The sequence below is a fragment of the Ipomoea nil genome, unplaced genomic scaffold (genome assembly GCF_001879475.1).
Source record: "Ipomoea nil cultivar Tokyo-kokei standard unplaced genomic scaffold, Asagao_1.1 scaffold0146, whole genome shotgun sequence".
Classification (NCBI taxonomy): domain Eukaryota; kingdom Viridiplantae; phylum Streptophyta; class Magnoliopsida; order Solanales; family Convolvulaceae; genus Ipomoea; species Ipomoea nil.
Window position 1 is genome coordinate 1,421,297 of NW_017616574.1, and position 6,406 is coordinate 1,427,702.

At 44.7% G+C, this 6,406-nt stretch overlaps 1 non-coding gene across 1 annotated transcript; it reads right to left on the bottom strand.

Moving 5' to 3' along the window:
- Positions 1-501: 501 nt before the first annotated feature.
- TRNAF-GAA lies at positions 502-574 on the bottom strand. Its single transcript has one exon. It is a non-coding gene; the product is annotated as a tRNA-Phe (tRNA).
- Positions 575-6,406: the final 5,832 nt, after the last annotated feature.

Below are 6,406 nucleotides of genomic sequence, written 5' to 3' on the forward strand. Positions count from 1 at the left end.
GAGAAAAACCACTATAGTCGAGGACGATTTTGGGTATTTACTCATTATAATTTTATCCCGACTTTTGATAGTCAACAAACAGTCAAATTAATACAGATGACTAAATTGGGTAAGAATTGTATAGTTGAAGACTAAATTGGGTAAGAATTGTATAGTTGAGGACTTAATTGAGTAAAAGTTACATAGTTGATGACTTAATTGGGTAAAAATGGTAGTTGAGGATCAAATTGGTAATTATGGCATAGTTGAGGGACTATTTTGGGTATTAACTCATAATTATTTGCACGTTTAATCAACTCGTATGACCGTATAGAAATAAATTGAGTTAACATTAGAATCAAAAATCAAAATCTTCTGTTGCTGGGAATTGAACCCATGTCTTTTCAGTGAAAGCTAGATACCCTAACCGCTGGACAACAACTAAATTCGTTTACTTGGTGTCGATTTAAATATATTTTTAAAGGTATTGCATTTTTCTCATAAATAAAATTAAAAAGAAATTGCGGTGAACGTGGATCGAACACGTGACCTTCAGATCTTCAGTCTGACGCTCTCCCAACTGAGCTATCCCCGCAACACGTATTTGGTTTTGTCTTGATTATATATAACACGAAGTCTTATTGCAGTTTTGGGTGGCCCTCCAAATTCTCTAGAGTATAATAATAAAATGTCAGAGAAAACTGATGAAATAAACGAAGCTTGAATCACCATTAAAAATAAAATAAAAAATAAAAAATTATTCACTATTAATATATTATTATAGAGTTAATTCCACCAAATGTCCTTTGTCTTTGGTGGTAATTCTAAATTTAATCCCATACTATAGTTTTTATCATTTAACATCCAGACTATTATTTTTTGGACGCTTTTAGTCCTTCTCATGACTTTTCCTCTTTGTAGTAAGGACATTTTTGTCTTTTCATATTTTTCTTTTGTTATTTTTTTGATTTCAACTGATTTAATTGGTTTAAGACTTTAGGTAACCTCTGATTTTTAGTAACCATATATTTTCAACTGTTTTTTAGTAAAGTCCTAAACAAATTAAACCGGTTGAAACTGGAAAAATAACAAAAGAAAAATATGAAGAGACAAAAATGCATTTACTAAAAATAGAAAAAGTCATGAGAATCACTAAAAGTGTCCAAAAATAATAGTCTATGATATTAAATAACAAAAATGATAATCTGAGACTAAATTTAAAATTATCAACAAAGACAAGGGACTTCCGGTAGAATTAACTCTATATTATAAGTAAAAGATAAATACAAGTATTCTTTCTCAATTTAAAAAAAAAAAAGTGAATTCAATAATAAATAAAAGAGTGAATTCTATTATTGGTCCTATTGTTATAGGGGCCTTTCCAATTTTAGTCCACCTTAATTAATTTTGCCAATTTATGACCACTGTTATTGAACTCATTCCACTTTTAGTCCACAGTTAGTGTTGCCGCCTGTTGACTGTTTAATACAGGGACATTTTTGTCATTTCACATATTTTTCTTTTCAACTTTTATCTTTTCTTTTCTCATTCATTATATTCTACGAAGAAAAAGAGTAAGCCAATTTCATCTCTTTCACAAACTCAATGTTTAATCCATCTTCTCTATTTTATTGATCTCCCTTTCCTAATTAATCAAATCAAAGCTTTCAATTTCTCGAAGAAAATGAAAAAATGGGATAGCAAACATGTCGGGTGGAATTGGGGTATGCAGTGAGGAAGAGTCGTCGGCATGATTGAAGAAGCGAGGAAGACGGTGGTGATTGAAGAAGCGAGGAAGCCGCGGTGATGGGGATGGGGGGATTAGCGTGAACAATAAGGATCTTCAATGGTTACCCGGTCCTTTGGAAGTAGCTCTGCCCAGCGACATATTGCTCTGGTTTAACAGCTCTCCACTCGGCGTAGCAAATTTCATTCTGGTCAGCAGCTTATCAATTATAGGGCTTTGGGGGCAACAAATATTGGTAGGGAATACCCCGACCGACATGCCTTCGCCTTTTATTCTTGTTTGTGCAGGTTACAAGTCGAACTCTCTTGGAAGAACCCGGTCAGCTGTCGACCGGGAATTACCCGACCGACGTCCTTTAACCCCGATTGATAGCCCTTAGGCAAGAGAGCCACGGAAAGACACGTGGCGGCACTACGCACTGACAGGCAAGGGCTCCCGGGAAGAGGACACGTGGTTGCTACGTGGGAGACATGCCGAACGGCCGGACTTGTGTCTCCGGCCCAGCGGCTATAAATACCCGCAGTTGCAACAGTGTGAGGGACTTTTGGACGATCGATAGGCTATTCTCAGAGCATCCTGACCGCAGTCAGCCGGCCCTCGAAATAGCCATTGTAGATTGTACTTAGGACCTTCACCTTGATCAATAAAAGACTTTTAATTGCTTTAATTGCTTTGGAAGGAGGAAAACTAGCTCAAAATTGGGAAGGGCCGTATGTCATCACCGCTATAATACGGCCGAGAACCTACCGACTGGAGACGACAACTGATAGGCAGATCGAGGGCACTTGGAATTCCGAGCACCACGTTTTATTTAGGCATTAGCCTATTTATTGTAATTATTGACGAAGTGGGGGCTCAACCTGCGAGTGGGCCCTGTTCGTCGTTCAAGTGTTTGTAAATTATTTGCTGTAAATATTTTCGACCGTCTGCGAACGAGAATTTTCAATGTAAATACAATCGGTGATTGCTTGACCGTTTGCATACGGCGGTCCGATCGGTTTTTTTTTTTTTTTTTTTTTTTTTTTTTAATTCTCTTACTATGAAGTAGGTTACTTGGAATCTGCTTCCCTCAACCAGTCGTGCTCGGAATCTATCCGATCGAGTCTCGGCATCAACAATGAAGATGGGCTTTTCGCCCAACCCAACACCTCTCCCTCGGTTCCAACCGATAGGGGTGTGCAATGAATTGGCTCTAATAGCCATCTATCAAATTGGCTTTAATAGCCGTTTACAACTCGGTCGGGCGAATTATCGACCGGCCAATGCGCTCATCTTCGGCGGACACTCAGGTCACGCCACGGATTGGGAAAGCCAGAGCTACAGCAAAATTTTCCCGATCCGTCCAACTTCTTTCCATTGTTGCACTCACTCGTGATTAGTGCGCACAACAATGTGGGGGCTAGGATGAAGAAAGTGCAAGGGCGAGCAATCGGGAACATCCCGAGTAAAAGGCCAAAATTTTCTTCGAATTTTCGACAAGGCCACGACGGCCCTTCGACGGCTCAAAAGGCCGTTTGGTCGAGAAACACACGACCAGGCAATCAAGCCAAAGGGTCGGCCAGTGAACGACAGGCATACGAATAAATCAAAAAGCGGACAAAAAATAAATAACGAACGAGACAAGATGAACAAAAAAACGATTTCATTAAAATTGTTAAAAGGTGCCCGGTACAAAGTCGGGACCGGGCTCCCGATCAAGTCTACTTAAATAAAAAGCAAGAAGCAATTTACAACGGTCGGAATCTACACGACCTAACTACTTCTTCGCAGCGTTGCTCAGCTCGGTAGCTTCATCTTCGCGACCAAAAAGAGCTAAGCCGGGGTCGGGAATTTCTGCTGGGAGGGTCGTTAAGACCAATTTGAGATCGTCGCCCTCGAGCGCCTGCTCCATATTCTTTTGTGTTCTCTCCCGCATTCTCGTTGGCCGGACTTAAACACCCACCGACCAAACCAGTTCTTCCCCGACCGTCGTCTTCCGGACCTCCCGGAGGAACTGGGTGCCCGATTCTATATCCCGAAAGAGAAACTGGGCTAGCTCGCTCGTGTTGTTCAGCCGGGATTTTAGCTCGGCCGCTTCCCCGACCGCTTGTTGAGCGACCTCATCAGAAAGGTCCCGGTCTTCTTTAGCCTTCTTCAGCTCCTCCTTAGCCTTCTTGAGCTCCGCTTGGAGGTCTTTAGCCTCCTGTAGTCGCCGATCGACGACCTTCTTCAGAGCGTCGACCTCATTGGCTAGCAGTGCTCGGCGTTGAAGGAGCTGGGTCGCCCGGGAAATCTGCAGAAGACAATCGGGATTAGCCTGAGCAAAAACACTTGTATGAAAGCAACGAAGAAAGAAGAAGAGTTCTTACCTCGGCCAGGTCGTGGCCAATCTTCTCGGCCACCTGGGTCGAGGTGAGGTGGGTCATATCCTCCTTGACCGGCCGACATTACCGATCCAGGTGAGGATAGACGAGTCGCCCTTGATAGCCCCGACCGGAGGGCTCGGGCTCCGTTGGTTTCTCCGGCGCTTCAGTGCGCCGGTCTCCTCCGCCCCTTTTACAGACGCCTTTTCCTTGCCCTTGGGGGCAGTCACCCGAGTGACAAGGACGTCTGAAGCGTCGACCACGTAGCCTTCGGCTGTGTTGACGATTGTTGAGGCGCCCATTGGCCGGGCGGTCGGGATTTGTTTTTCCCCGGCCGGCTTGGCTTTGGGTTTCTTCTTCCCAGCACGATCTTGGCTATGGGGGCTTGGGGCGCTTCGTTTTCGTCAAAGCCGGCCATTTCTGCAAACAAAGAAGAACAGACAGTTAGATCGGGAATATGGGATGATCGGGAAGTTAGGGTCGTGGATGATTGGTTAATGTTAGACCTTCATCTGTCGTCTCGACCCGAACGGCCTCCCTTGCGATTGTAACCCCCATTGGTTTGGGCAAGTACTTCTCGGGCAGGTCGTACTGCGGCGGGGGAAATCGGGCTTCCTCGTAACGCTTGGCCGTGCAGAAGATTCTATATTCGTAGATCTCACTTGAGATCTTGGCGACAGCGTCCCGGAGAGCTTGAGTCTCGACCGGCGTCACTTGTTTTTTGTAGTGGGTGCTCCACACCCTCTCAACCGGGAGGATCCAGGGGTCATACTTGACCGAAAAAATCCTATTCTTCCACCCCCGGTTGCTCCCGGGCAGGTTGTCAATTGCTCATAAATCTGCCCGGGATTTGAGTCATTAGGAACCCGCCTCCATACTTGGCCGGGAGAACTTTCACCTGATAGATGAAGTTGAAGAGCTCCATCGTGCAGGACACTTCGTGTCGGGCGCAAATCTGGGGGAAGCAGGCGATAATCCTGTGGGCGTTCGGGCAGATCTGGGCCGGGACGACCTGGTAATAGCCCAAGAATGCCGTCAGGAGGGCCGGGAAGGGGAAGGCGATCGGGGCCATCAGGGAGTCAAAATGCATCCTGATCCATTTTCCCTGATGGCGGTCTATTATATTCCCGAGCTGCCGGCTTGTGTTAAACTCCACCCGACCATTGAGCCTTGCAGCGATTTTGGCCGCTTCGCCTTTCATTAGCTTGCTCATCTGCTGCTCTACGTTATCCCTGTTCAGGAAGGCGAATCCATCGGCAGCCGGTGCGGCCGGGTCCTCCTCGACCGGCTCCGGTGTGTTCTCCCGATCATCCGCCCGAGGTGCGGCCTGGGGGTAATCCCCAATAATCCTGGTAGGCGTTTCCCGAACGCCACCTATTGGGGAGCCTTCCCCGCTTGTGGAGGTCTCGCCGCTGCAGCTGCTTGACCCGCTTGAGCTCGTTGACCTTTCCGAGCTTGAAGACCTTCGTTGCTCGGGGGCTTTTCGCGGTCGTTGAACGACCTCCGGCGAGGATGCTTTGATGTCTATTTCCTCGCTTATTTGCTCGACCGCATCGTCGTAATCTCCGACCGAGGCGTTCTGGCTATCCGTGTCCGACATGTTGACTTCCTACGGGACGTTGTTAGGGTCGGTTCTGACCCGGTCATGGTCAGCTAAGGCCTATAGCCGGCTATAATAGAAATATAAAGCAAGAAGTTAAAGGAGCTAAGGGGCAGAAAAGCTTACCGAGTGATAGTACTTGGCGAGAAGAAGCTAAAAGCTGATTGCTTGACTGGCTTGCTGAAGTATTCGCTCGGGATGCTCTGGAGTTAACAGTGAATGAGGAAAGATTCACAATTTGTTATTTGAAGAAGCGACCATGCATAGACTTGAAATTCCTTAACTGAAGTATTGAACAGCCAGCAGATCATATTTGGAATTAAGCATGAATTGTAATATACTAATATACATAAGATTTGAAGAGAGCTTGGATAAAGTCACAAATCCCACACTGGTGCAAGATGCATATTAAACTTGGCAACTTCTCTTTTAGCCACCAAAGTGTTGAATTTTGATTGTTGTTTAGGTGAATAATCTCAAGGTATCAACTTATTAGTCAAAAATCAAGGTTATCCTTTCTATGCACTTTAATATGTTAATTTAAAGCAATATGGTAACTTGCTGCATCTTTGTCACCTTCTATTATAAGGTTTAAGTGACCATAATTGAAGTTTGGCTACTATGATTAAACCTACTATTATTAAGGTTTTAAAACAAAATTATTAGGCAAAATAGCTTGTCAGATAGAGTGACCTCTACTCCTTGTATCCAACAGAGAAGAATAGTCAAAAGAAAGGT